This window comes from Lynx canadensis, chromosome B3 (genome assembly GCF_007474595.2).
Source record: "Lynx canadensis isolate LIC74 chromosome B3, mLynCan4.pri.v2, whole genome shotgun sequence".
Classification (NCBI taxonomy): Eukaryota; Metazoa; Chordata; class Mammalia; order Carnivora; family Felidae; genus Lynx; species Lynx canadensis.
The window spans coordinates 121,513,275-121,526,735 of record NC_044308.2 but is presented as its reverse complement, the minus strand read 5'-3'; the positions used below and the strand labels follow the sequence as shown (position 1 = coordinate 121,526,735).

At 56.0% G+C, this 13,461-nt stretch overlaps 1 non-coding gene across 1 annotated transcript; it reads right to left on the bottom strand.

Annotated features, from left to right (window-relative positions):
* Positions 1-2,498: 2,498 nt before the first annotated feature.
* On the bottom strand, positions 2,499-2,572 carry TRNAE-CUC. The gene has a single exon. It is a non-coding gene; the product is annotated as a tRNA-Glu (tRNA).
* Between the last annotated feature and the right edge of the window lie 10,889 nt (positions 2,573-13,461).

Sequence of the window (13,461 nt, the reverse complement as noted above, 5' to 3'; positions counted from 1 at the left end):
CCAGGGGAGTGAGGGGAGCAGGAGGGGGCAGGGAAGATCTTGGCATCTTGGTGTGTTCGGCTGAGGTACGGCCTCAGCTGTTTTTTGGGGGAGCTCTGGAGTAGGAGCAGCGCCACGAAATCGGTCACATCGTGAGGCAAGGAGACTGGCCTTTTGTGTCCCAGTATTGGTCAGTCATTGCCTCAGTCAGGAAACAACCAGCATTTCAGGCTGTGCAGCTCCAGTAGGCCGGGGGCAATTCTCAGAAGAAGGGGTCAGCTGTGAGCATCTCACCCCCACAGTGCTTGGGGGTGGGGGGGCCAGCCTGGCGCAGGGATCTGGGTCACTATGCCCAGCAACTTGGGTGCACAGCTCCCGGCCTGAAGGTGCCTCTCTGGGCCCACCGGCACCCAAGATTTAGGCTGCCGGAAGCCTGCGGCTGAGTTGGGGGCTCAAAACAGGCCTCTAGTTTGCCCAAGGAACTGCTTACAAAAGAAGGCTTTGTAGTGGACTGAATAATGTCCCCATCACATTCTCGTCCACCTGGAACCCCAGTATATGAAATAGGGTCTTCGCCGATGTTTTAAGTTAAGGTATAATTTATATAAGGTATAATCTGTCCCAGATTTGGGATGGGCCCTAAATCCAATGGTGAGTGTCCTTATACGAAGGGAAGACACACAGAGACACACAGGAAAGAACCACGTGACAGCAAAGGTGGAGATTGGAGCGATGTGCCTACAAGGCAAGGAACGCTAGGAACCACCAGAAGCTGGAAGAGGCAAGGAAAGATGCCCTCCTGGGGCCTTTAGGAGGAGTATGGCCCTGCCAGCATCTTGGTTTTGGACTTTTGGCTTCTTGAGCTGCGAAAGAATAAATTTCTGTTGTCTTGAGCCATGCGGTTTGCAGTCATGGGATAGGCAGTCCTTGGGAACTCACCCAGGCCCTCAGGCCTGACGCAGGGGCGAATACAACACCCCAGGCTGGGAGTCTCCCTGCCACCAACTTTTGTGTAACCTGGGCAATCCTTTGCCTTCTCTGAGCCTCGCTTTCCTCACTTGTAGGCAATCTGCCAGTCCTAAATCTGGCGTGAGGGCGTGAGGTTCCCCCGAAATTCCCAGGCTGAGAAGTCTTAAAGACACCCCGATTCCCAAGTACCCTCCACTCACCCCTGGTCCGGGGTGCGGGCCCAGACCTGGGTCAGGTGACTCCAACACATCTGCTCTGCTCCCGAGGCCCCACGTGGGCATCCCTGGAAGAGCAGGTTTCTGAGGAAACTTCTAGCTCTAGGTCTGTGAGAAAAGACTGAGAAAAGCACACCAGAATGGGTAGCTGGGCTGCAGGATCTGTTGTTAAAAACGGAACAAACTCCCTAAGTGGCACATTTAACGTACTAAGCTGACGTGAGGGTTTCTAAGACTGAGATGGAAAACATCTGGGGCAGAGTTCTCCAGCTCTCTGTGGTCATGGGCCAATTGTTAAGTGCAGGAGGGCTGTGGTGCCTTCTCATGGGCGCGAAAACAACGCGGTAGATCTTCACTAAAGTGCCCGCAGATGCACGGGACACCCTGGAAAAGGCGGGGTGCGAGCAGTGGTCTCTGGAATGGGGTCCTGGGCTGGCGGGCTGCCCATAACCTTCCTATTGTTCCTCTCTACAGGTTTTGAATTTTTTACCCTCTGCATGTATAACTTAAAGAAAAAAAAAATCAGCATGCTTCAAAGCAAAAGGAAAATGCCCTGGTGCTTGCAAATAAACACGGAAGAAAGAGAAAGGAGTTTCTCGGCCTCCCTTTCCCCACGTGGCCAGCCCTCTCGGCAGTTCCCCTGTGAGTCTATCCATATATGTGCACCTGCCTCCTGCAGCGCCAGGTGCCCAGCAAGGCCAAGCGTTAAGGGTGGGAGGTAGGCTTGGCACCCCTGGAGCCGGGAGCTGGGAGTGCAAGATTCCACACACAGGCAGCCATGCGTGGGCAACAGAGGCTGAAAAGTAGCCACAAGAGGCAACACACGGAGGCCAGCTGGATGGGGCCCATGTTTCATTCCATAGCATAAAGCTTTGTACTCAAAAACTTTTTTAATTAGCGAAATTGCCAAATGAGTGGTGGAGACAGCAAGTCCTGTGGGCTCCAGGGGAGGACAGAGGGCTGTGAACGGACCCCGGGGAGCACTTGTCCAGGGGGAAATTCTGAGCTGGGCAGATCAGGGAGGGGAGGGAGGTGACCGGGTCAGGTATGTTGCTGGGTCCTGGGACTGGGCGTTTTGCCCCATTTGGGCACCCGCTCCCCAAGTGGCACATTTTAACGTACCGCGTTGACGTGAGGGTTTCTAAGACGAAGAAGGAAAAAACATCTGGAGCAGAGCTTCTCCAACTTTCTGTGGTCACGGGCCAATTGTTTTCCTAATGTGTATCAATGACGAGCCGTTTCTTTTGTAAAACATAACACAAAAGAATTGCTGGAAGAAAATGAAATGAACAAGGGACATAAAATACAAGCCAATTTTTTTTGAAGTAGGCTCCATGCCCAACGTGGGGCTTGAACTCACAACCCTGAGAGTGAGAGTCACATGCTCTACCGACTGAGCCAGCAGGCGCCCCCCGCCCCAATTTTTTTTATTAGATTCAACTGACATAAAACCGTTCTGTCGAATTGCTGTGACAGTATCTAAATGCTTGGGGACGGTTCTCGGACTTCTCTCATCCTGGATCTGAGCAAGCAGCGTGCACGGCGTGCCAGACCACGCTTCGAGCAGCCCTGCTCCAGAGAGAGAGAGAGCCTCAGCGAGCGAGGTGGCGAAAGCTTCAGAGAAGACGGCCAAAGAGTGGGGCTTTGAGAGCGCTCCTTCCCAACCGCCCCCAGCCCCTGCCCCTTCCGGGCTTCGCCCACATCCTGGTGTCTGATGCTCCTGCTGGGAGAAGCCCCTGGAGAATCAGGCAGGCCAAGCTGGGATGAGTGGTGTCCTGGCATGTTCATTCTTCAGGATGCCTACACATTGTGTTATTTAAGTACTTGTTCAACATTTGTTCGGAGGAGAGGCTGAGTCCTGCCTGGGGCGCAGGGGTAGGAGAAGGAGGCTGGCAGAGGCTTCAGTTTCTCCTGGACTCTCCTTGGCGCTTTGGTCCTGCCCCCAGGTCGTCGACCCCTCTTCCTCAGTGAATGCCCTGCCGGTGACCAGACTATCCTCTTTGGAAGGTGGCTCGGGATGGAGCATATTCCTTGGTGAAAGTCTCTCCCTGGCCCTAGGCAGCTTGTCCCAGTGGGGCCTGTGGTCTCCTGAGGCTCCTTCCTGGAGAGGTGCTGGAGAAGGCAGCCTGCTCAGTCGTGTTAGGACCCGTGATGTTTTAGCACCCAGAATGTGAGCCTCCTCCTGGTTTAGTATCTGGACAGCTGCCCAGCAGGCCTCCTTTAATGACTCTGTTAGGGGGTAGCTTATTAACCTGTTTCCCTGCCGTGATGGGGCAATGATAATAAGAATAAAAATAACTACCCTTGTCTGACTCTGAGCCAGGCACTGGGCTCAACACCTTACGTGCACTATCTTGTCTGTCTCACAACCCTGGGAGGGTGAGTGCTGCTCCCATTTTACAGATAAGCAAACTGTGGCTCCACTTTTAAGCAACCTGCCGAGGTCACACAGGTGGTGGCTGGGAGAGGCAGGTAAGGCCAAGTCTGTCTGACGCTGAGCCCCCATTCTGCACCAGGGCGTGCAGGCCTCCAATGAGTGGGGAGGAGAAGAACCAGAGTGGGATCTAGGTGTTGGTCTGAAAGGAGCTGGGCCAGCGCAGGCTACGGAAAGCTGAGCAGGGGCAGAACTGAGAGTGACGGTCACCTTCTCCATCTCCTTGGGAGAGGAAGCGGGCAGCCCCCAGCTCCCCCGCCGCAGTGCACACTTGACTCTGGGCTCAGGGGACACTGGCGGGTACTGACCTCTCCGCCTGGCTTCCACAGGAGGTTTTACACTCAGCCCTCTCGCGGGGCTATAAGGTGCCGGGCAAGCGCCAGCTTTAGGGTGATTTTACCCCAGGAATCCTCAGCCAGCCAGCTGCAAGATGAATAAACTTGGGGCTTTTGCATTTGTAAAAGGTTAAAAATAAAATGATTGGGGGATGTGATCAGGCAAGACCCCTTCCTTTGCCCCTTTTCCCAGCAACCCCCCGGAGAGAGAAGGTCTTCAGGTCAGAGGGAAAGAAAGCAGCTGCAGTGAGACAATGAACATCTGGGCTGGGTGTGGGCAGTAACACAACGATACAACGAACATCTGGGCGCTATGCCTGGCCCTTCTCACCTCTTCCCGGCTGCACTGAACCTCAGCAGGGCAGACGCTGGAGGCCCACTTATGTTTGGATAAAGAGCAGGGGGACAACCCCCCTGGTGTCCCCATGTTGCTCCGAAAGCAAAGGGACCTTCTTACAAGGTGAGAAGCTAAGATGTCTCCTGTGATTCTTTTCTGCAAGGTGCAGGGGATCCTTTCTGGTCACCGGGGAAGGAGAGAGTGACAAGTCCGTGGGGGAGCTGCAGTAATACGTCCCTCAATAACGCGCACCTCACGGGGCGCCTGGGTGGCTCAGTCGGTTAAGCGTCCGACTTTGACTCGGGTCACGATCTCTCTGTTTGTGAGTTCGAGCCCTGCGTTGGGCTCTGTGCTGACAGCTCAGAGCCTGGAGCCTGCTTTGGATTCTGTGTCTCCTCTCTCTCTGCCCCTCCTCTGCTCATGCTCTGTCTCTCTCTGTCTAAAAACTAAATAAAAACATTAAAAAAAATTAAAAAAAAAAAGAACCTTGTTAGACTCCACGTCACCTCCATACGTACAGACGATGGATGTTGCGTAGAATATAAAAGTCATGAAGCACGATTGACAAATGCCATGTGTGAACCCACCATGTCACTTGAGGACTATGCACAGCGTTTGCTCCTCACCGTGACCTGTGAGGTCAGTATGATTGCTCCCATTACAGACAACTCAATGAGTCAAGTTCGCAGGAACCAGCGAGGGGCTGAGTCAGGATTTACGCACTGTTGGTCTGATGCCAAAGCCTGTGCCCTTCCTCTTCCCTTGCTCGCTCTCTAGGGGTGAAAGTTTGCCCGCTCCGTCTGTGCCCTCATTTTCTGTAGGACTGTAGACTCACCCCTCCTGAGGTGTCTGTACCCTGCTGAATCACAGAGTTTGAAGGGGCTCCCGATGCTGAGCTGGGTCACCCAGGCTCTGGGTACCCTGTGGTGTCGAGGACGCAGAGGAGCCCTCAACGGTCTTGCTCTGTACCCCCTGAGCAGCCAAATGGCGATGTTGCAGCTGCCAAGAGCTGAAAACACCCACTTTGTCAGCCGTTTCCAGGTTTAGCACCAAAGCTGCTGGCCACAGGGAAAAGACTGGGGTTTGCATCGTCCATTGTTGGGTGACCTGGGCCAGGTGTCCAGAAGCTAAAGTTTGGTCCCCGTCATTTGATTTTCTCTCATTCCCTCCCCCACCCCATGCAAATGGGGTACCGATTGTTCCTGGCAAGCCAGGGGCTCAGTTCACTGAGGGAGGGAAGTCCCCTCCCAAGAGACCTGTTCTAAAGGGGGAGCGGGGTTCTTTTACCCTTGGCTCCCTGGCTGGCATTTAATGGGTACAGCATTGCTGAGACTGAAATACTTACATTCCAGTTGGTACATAGCTGCCCAAACCTCCCCGCCAAACCCCCCACCACTGTCCCAGTCACTCTCCCTGGGAACTCTGGGACATCTCCCAGATCCCACAACTACAGGGACATCTCTGGGGCCTCCAGGACCCTGACCCACTGCCAAGGACAGTGCCCTTCTGAGTGCTGAGGCTGTGCTGCTGGGGTCATTAAAATATTTGAATATCTCCCCTCGTGGGACCTATTGTCTCAGGGTTGAGGAAAGGCCATTTGAGGGAAGTTAGGGGTTCTGGGTTCAAGCTCTGTCTCCAGTAAGCCGCGTGACCTTGGACAACACAGTCTTTCCTCTCTGGGCCTCAGTTTCTTTACCTGTAAAATGAGGGCACTGGACCAGATGAGTCCTAAAGGCTTTGATAGAACCCTGTGATTCCTCCCTCTCTCTCCCAAGCAAGTGTTGGGGAGGGGGTGTAGAGAGGGAGGAAGGAGGGTGGCGGGGGTGGGGTGGGCGAGGGAGAGTGGCAAATCCCCACTTTCCTTGCCACCAAGCCTCATCTCCAAAAGTGACAGGACCTGCTGCCTTCCATGTCTTCAGGCTTTAAATCGAGGTGATCCCTGGTCTGGCAGTGTCTGAGCCCCTTTCTGTGACCCTTCCCCCTTCTGCCCTGCGCAGTTCACAGCAGCATGGGCCTCAGATCCTCTGTCTGCCTGCGGGCTTCCCCAGGCACAGCCAGGCAGGGCCGCTTCGCTCTGAGCAGCTCCCCTTCCTCATTGGCACCCCCCTGCCTCCAATCCTGGTCCTAGGCTCAGCCCTGCCGGTCCCAGCTCCAGAGGCCCAGTGAGGACACAGACTGTGTGCTCCCAAAGCGCAGGCTGAGGTGAGGGTGGGACCAGAGGGGAAGGGCTGGTGTGTGGCAGCTGGAGGGGAAGGGGTTGGAGGGGAGGAGGCAGCCCCTCCCCCCACCCTGCTGAGCTGGCCGTCCTGGGGCGCTGGCGGCAACGTCACTCCTAGCGCCCCCAGTCCCCGAGAGCAAGGCCAGCCAGGTGGTCCTGCCCCCACTTTTTCATCAAAGCCCCAAGTCCCACGGGCCAGGAGGCAAGGGGCTTTCCCATGGGAAGGGGTGGCAAATTATGTGGGCCATGTTGGGTTGCTGATCTGTGATTTGCACCTCGAGGGAAAGAGAGCCGTGACAGATGAATCCTTGTGGATGTGGGAGCTTTTCCGCCCTCTCCAAGGGAATACGGTTGGTCTGTGGATTAGCTGCACCACTTGGGTGCTGTAAAATGCAGATCTCCGGGCCCTCGGACCAAAGGGGAAGGGCTTATTCCTTCACTTTTCATAGGCTTCCCGCCCCTCTGATTCTGATGCACACTGAAGTTTGAGAACTTGGGAGAAAGCTAGTTGCACTCTAATAAGCTTTCCAAGCTTCTCCACTAGAACATCTAGATAGAGATTTTCTTTTTTTTTTTTTTTTTTTTTTTTTAAGAGGGGGCAGGGGCAGAGAGAGGGGGCGAGGAGGGAGAGAGAGAATCCCGAGCAGGGCTCCATGCTGTTAACACGGAGCCTGCCTCGGGGCTCTAACTCACGGAGATCATGACCTGAGCCGAAATCAAGAGTCAGAGGCTTAACTGACGGAGCCACCTAGGTGCCCCCAGAGATGTCTTTTTTTGCAACTACAACCTGGAATTCTCTAGCCCTGCAGAGTCTTCTGGGCCTGTTATCTCCTGCTTTCCTCTCAGCTCAGGGTGGACCCCAAATGCTCAGCAGCACTGCATTCGAACTGTGGCCTCCCCGCCCCAGTGCTGAGTCTAGCTCGGCCAGCCCGTTCCGGCTCCTCCTAGTCCTGTCCATGGACAGTCATGCCGTCCTCCACTACCACCCCACAGTGCTCTGCTTCTCACAGGGCTGGCCTCATGCCCACATTCCTTCGAAATTCCCATCTGGTGTTCTTCCATGGATGATTGTAAGCTGCCCGGAGGATGGATTCCTAATCCTGTGGGCATGTACCCGTGGGAGGTCCAAGGATGGTCTACAGAGGGTCAGCAGAACCCCTGAAATTGCAACATTGGGGAGGCTGCATTTTTCTGGGGCCACTTCATAGTTTTCATAAGAGTCTGTGTCCTAGAATATACTAAGAGACACTTTAAGGATGGGGACTTTTTTCTTTTAATGTTTATTTTTATTTATTTGTTTGTTTAGTTATGTTGTGAGAGAGAGAGAGCAAGCCAGGGAGGAACAGAGAGAGGGGGACAGAGGATCCAAAGAAGGCTCCACGCTGTCAGTGTAGCCCGACGTGAGGCTTGAACTCATGAACCGTGAGATCGAGACCTGAGCCGAAGTCAGATGCTTAACGGGCTGAGCCACCCAGGCGCCCCCAACAGGGACTTTATCTTGGACATCTTTGTGTTTCTTGAGGTGCCACTCACCATGGAGTTTTGCACAGGACGTGTGTAATCATGACATTCACTGGGTTGTTTCTGGTCAGGGGCGACGGGGAAATGCCATTACCATGGTTAAGAAGAGAGCAGTACTTTTCCTTTCCAAAATATCTTTACGTCCGTCATCTTGGGGAGTAAACATACGACGCGGGGCTTGGCAGCAGCAGCGTTTTCCCCGAGACGGGAAGGTGTGGGAATGGATGGACACGAAAGACGCCCCTCGGCAGGCCTCCCATTGAATTCGTGGAAAGAAAGAGAGGTCCGCCAGCCTTACCTCCAGTGCTCCGCGCTCGCTTTTCACCCTGCGCCAGAAGGATGCCATCCAGGAAACAAGACGTGGGAGAGACAAAAACATGGCCAGAGGAGGGTAAAGTGGAATCTGTCAGGCGGGCTTCCGCACGGGTTGTGTTGAGACAGGAGAGGATTATGAAATGTCTCAGATGCGGAAGGATCAAGGACAGGATCTCTTGTAGGGGGGGCACAGTCGGAGAGGAGTGAGTCTCGGGCAGGTGGCGGAGTTTGGTGAGGAGAGGGCACAGCCTTGGAGCCAGGCTGAGCTGACCCTGTGTAGCAGGGTCCCAGCTTCCGCTGAAGACCTGTCTGTGCAGGAAGGCCTTCTAGAAATCTGTTTGCAGGGCAGTGGAGGGGTCCGTGAGTTATGATTCATCTCCAGGGAGAGGGTCATGTCCCAAGTGCTAGGACCTAGAGGCATCCGGGGTGGGGGTAATACGAGGATTCCTGTCACACTTGAGCCATGTAGAAACTAGAGGCAGAAATGGAAGGGAATGTGGAAAATTATAGCGAGAAGAATTCTTATTAAAAATGGTTTGTGTCAGTGGGAGCGCAAGCAGCCCGGCTTTGGGGGCTTTTCCAGAGTGAGACACGGCAAGAACAGAGACATTCTCTCCCTGGAATTGGGTACATGGACAGGAGCATGATTGTAACTCCAGGTAGGGCAGTGTCCTTAAGAATAGGGATGGGGCGGGGCGCCTGGGTGGCGCAGTCGTTAAGCGTCCGACTTCAGCCAGGTCACGATCTCGCGGTCCGTGAGTTCGAGCCCCGCGTCGGGCTCTGGCTGATGGCTCGGAGCCTGGAGCCTGTTTCCGATTCTGTGTCTCCCTCTCTCTCTGCCCTCCCCCGTTCATGCTCTGTCTCTCTCTGTCCCAAAAATAAATAAACGTTGAAAAAAACATAAAAAAAAAAAAAAAAAAAGAATGGGGATGGGGCAAGTGTCACTGGTGCCCACACAGTTAACCCCCAGGTGCACCTGGTGATGAATTGGCCTGGTCTGTGAATGCACTCAAGATGCCCTGAATTTTCCAGAAGTTCCTGATAAGGATTAGGGGGCACTTTGCAGAGGCTTTGGGTCCTGGATTAGTGACTAGGGGTGAAGGTCAGGAAGATCTGGTGAGAGGTGGGAGTGGTCAGCAGGTGTGTGTGTGTGTGTGTGTGGTGTGCAGGGGAGGGGGGGCGTCTGATGTGCAGAGCTCATGGCTGGAGGTCTGGGACCAGGGGTCAGGCCTCAGGCAGGAGCAGAGGCCAAATCAGGAGATGTGCACGTTTAGGGGGAAGATCAGCTTAGGGGAAACTGAGTCAGGGAGCTAGTTGAGGTTTCTAAGCAGGTGGGTGGAGGTGGTGGAGGTCAGAGGACCAGGGGGCCGTAGAAGGCCAAGGATCTTCTGGTCAGGCAAGAACAACTGGCAGAGTTGTCGTCTGGGGTGAGCAGAGGACCGTGCTTTGTTTTCAGACCCTCAAAAGCCCTGCGGATGTGGAGGCCTGTCCAGAGGCGCCCTCCTCTTATTAAAGGAGGTGAGGAGTGAAGATTTGTGTCCTGCAGCTCTTGCAGATTTGAGAGATCAGGACATGAATCAAGGTGCTTAGCATTCTTTCAACAATGGAAGGAGCTCATACTGGGCCTCCAGGGACAGTTGACATTTGATCGGCATCCGTGGTAGCCGGCCTCACTACTGAGGCAAGGCAAGGGAGGGAAACACAACTCACTGTGTTGGTGACCAGAGCTGCAGCCGGGCCTGGGAAGCTCTGGCAAGGACCTGTCCAGATCCCCTTCTAGTTTGATAACACCCTACGTCTGAGAACCAGGCCTGGAATTGACACTGGGCGATGTGGGGGACGCAGCTTGGGTCCGGGGCAGAGTTACCACCATGGAAAGGGCTAGTATCAGTTGACCAAGGGCTTCCCTTGCAGCCAGGCCTGGCGCCAGGCCCCTCATGAGCCTTATTGAGGTTGTGTTCACAGTGACCCCAGGAAGGGGCCGTGCGCTCCTGCTTATAGGGAAGCCAGCTGCAGCTGGGGGTCAAGTGTTTGGCCCGAGCTCCCGAGGCCAGCGAGCGGCAAAGCTGAGATCTGAGTCCAGACCTCCGCTCGGCTTTGGGCCATTGCTGAGCTGTCCAGGGAGGGCCTCCAGGAAGCTGGCAGCAGAGGCCTCGCTCTGTCCTACCACGAGCTGCTGATGTCACCCGGCGTTTCAGTGCTTCTGCTTCCCTATCTGCGAAAATGGAGGGAAGCAGCCCGGGAGCCACAGCGCCAGCCTGAGCCGGGAGAAGGAAGGGGGCAGGAGGTGGTTGTGAGCCTTGAGAACCGGGACTGCTGCTGGGAAGCCCGGCCGGGACCCAAGTTTGAACAGATTAAGTTCATCTACCCTTCTGCCTAGGTTCTTGCCCCCTGACAAAAGCAAATCTTCACCGCCGATTACACCGAATCCCTCCCTTGCCCTTTTCTTGGGGTTTTACTCCAGGTGGGCCAAGCCCGAACTTCCCACAAGTGTGAAGGACAAAAACCTGATGTGAGGGAGGCCGCCCTCTCCAGGCCTCCTGGGACATCTTCGTGGGAGGGGATTAGCCGCCTGGGATCCCGGGAGATGCCAAGGAGGGAGTCTCGGTGGCCTCAGGGACAGAAGGTGGGGATGTTGAGGCAGGCCCTGCCCAGTCTCCTGGCCTCTGCCTAAGTTGGCCAGTCCCTGCCAGGGAGGGCAGACGGCACTGGGCCCAGCTTCTGACAGCCAGGCCAGGCTCCAGGCTGGGCCCTGGCAGATCCTGGAGGTTGAGCCTCCCTCTTTCCCCCTGCACAACACACACAGGGTTGGGCCCCCTCTCCACCCTCTTCTGGGAGCTTGGATTCTCCCCAGCCCTGGCCCAGGATGCAGGGCCACTCCCCTCCGGCCAGCTCTTTCCCGGCACCGTCTGACCCCAGACCAGCTGTGAGTGAGGTAGGGAGGCCGCAGGAGTCCCTGGCAGGCTTCTGGGGGATGGAAACTAGCAGTCTGCCTGGTCCAAGCAGGCTCGGGCGGGGGGCTGGGGGGGGGGGTGGAGGGGGTGGCGGGGGCAAGGCGAGCAGGCCCTGGCAGCATTCTGGAGGAATTTCTGAATTACTTCCTGGCTGGAGACCAGAGGCCAGAGCAGGCCTGGGCTGGTCCTGCTGGCTAAGGACCTAGAGGAGACTTTCTCCTGGTTCTGAGGCCTCACCACCTCCTGCCTCTTTGCCCCACTTCCCTCCGCCTGCCGCCTCAGAACTGAAGCCTCCTGCAATGGCGAGTTCCAGCTGAGGGGGGTCACCAGTGCTCCCCACTACTCATTTGTGCAAGAGGCAACCAGGGCCTAAGGAGGAGGGGCTTGTCCTCTCCTGGCCCCTGCCCTTCTTTCTTCTCGGACTTACGGGCAACCTGTTGAAGTCAGAGCCGTTCTCGATCTCTCCACTCTTCTGAAAACACATACTCCATCTGGCCAAGAGAGGAGGCCCTCTCTAGTTTCTGGATCTTCACTGTGTTGTTGCAGAGAGGATGGTGGGTTGGCTGTTCCCATGCTGACCTTCCACCTGGGAAAACTGAGGCAGCAAGGAGACTGGAGCCTCAGGATCCCATGCAGTCCCACCCACCTGAGACGACGAGGGAGGGCCGGCAGTGATAGCAGGGCTCAGGGGCTCCCCTTAGCTGCCCATGTGCGAGCCCCAGAGCTCTGGGTGGGAGGTCAGGTCCCCGTCAGTCAGCCGTCCTTCCCGAGGGGAGGGAGCAGAGGCCTGCAGGGCTGCTTTGCCAGCTCCAAACCAGGCCTCCACGTGGCCAAGTTGCTTCATTCTTTGTCACCTCTGCACAGTAGCCGGCTCAGCTACCAGCTGGCAGGGTGACTGCCCTTGGGGCCGTGGCGTCCCGAGCCAGGGGAGCGGTGGGACCTGGGTCCAGGAGTGTACTGACTCCGGAATACTGTTTTGACTCCAGGAGCTGAAGTTCGGCCAAGGTCAGGGAAAGCAGGCAGGCCCTGCCCGGGGACTGGAACCCACCCATTGGCTGCGTGACAATGCCCGGCCAGAGGGAAGGTGGGCCTGAAGGGAACAGAAACCAGCGCTGCTCCGCCCTGGCAGGCCCCGTGGGCGCAAGCCTCTGCAAGACCCCCTTTCTGCAGCCTCGTCCCCAGGTTTCCAGGCCTGCAATCAGCCTCCTGAAGTGGAGGCTGATTGTGGCCACCATTCCTCCCATCAGGAGGCACTTAGGGCCTGGTGACGGGCTTAGTGGCCCGTGGGTGGTGTCTCATTTATTCTCAGAGAAGCCACGGGAGGTGGGTCCTATTGTCCCAGTAATGAGAGTCTGATTAACTGAATGACTGGTGCCAGTCCCCACGGCTGCCATGCTGTCCCGGAGCACTACCATGGCGACGTTCGGGTGGCTGTTTGTTTCTGTGAGCCTCCCTGATTGTGGTTTCAGCTCCGTGTCACCCAGTGGAGCTGCTGTGTGAATTCAATCTGGCCGACTGTGATGATTAAGGCTGTCACCCTCCTGCCACACGCAGCACCCAGCACGTAGCAGGACCTCATAGATGGTAAGGGGAGGAAGGAAGAGAGGAAGGGAAGGAGGGAGGAAGGGGGCGGCTGAGTGAGGACTGCGGCATAGGCCAGCCTGACACAAAGCGTGCGCCCTAACCATTGGACGACACTACCTCGCTCTCACTGAGGGCTCCCTGCCAAGCTGACGTGGGTCCTTGTAGCAAACCCAAACGGGGCTCTGCACCCAGTCGAGGCTGGAAAGGGGGCAGGACTGACCTTGGCATCATGGAAGGAGCTTGGGGTGAGGAGGAATGACGCTTTGTCACCCTCGCCACCCCCGGTCAGGGTCCCTACCACTGAGCTCTTGGGAAGACCCCTTCTTCGTGGGAGACCCCATGGGCCAGCTGGTTCCTGGCTGACTTCTTGCCTCCCTAGCCCTGGGAGGCTGGGGTCTTGGCAGGTGGAAGAGTCTATCTCTGTGGGTGGGTAGGGGTGGGTGTCTGCAAGGAGGCCTGTTCTAGAAGAAACATCTGCGTTTACAGCATGTTTCCAATCTGGCCCCATGGAACGATTCAGTCCTCGGATTTCCCCATGCACTTGGAATTTCTGCTTTCGGAGTTGTGCTGGAGCCACAACCTCTGGGCCAATACTTCTGT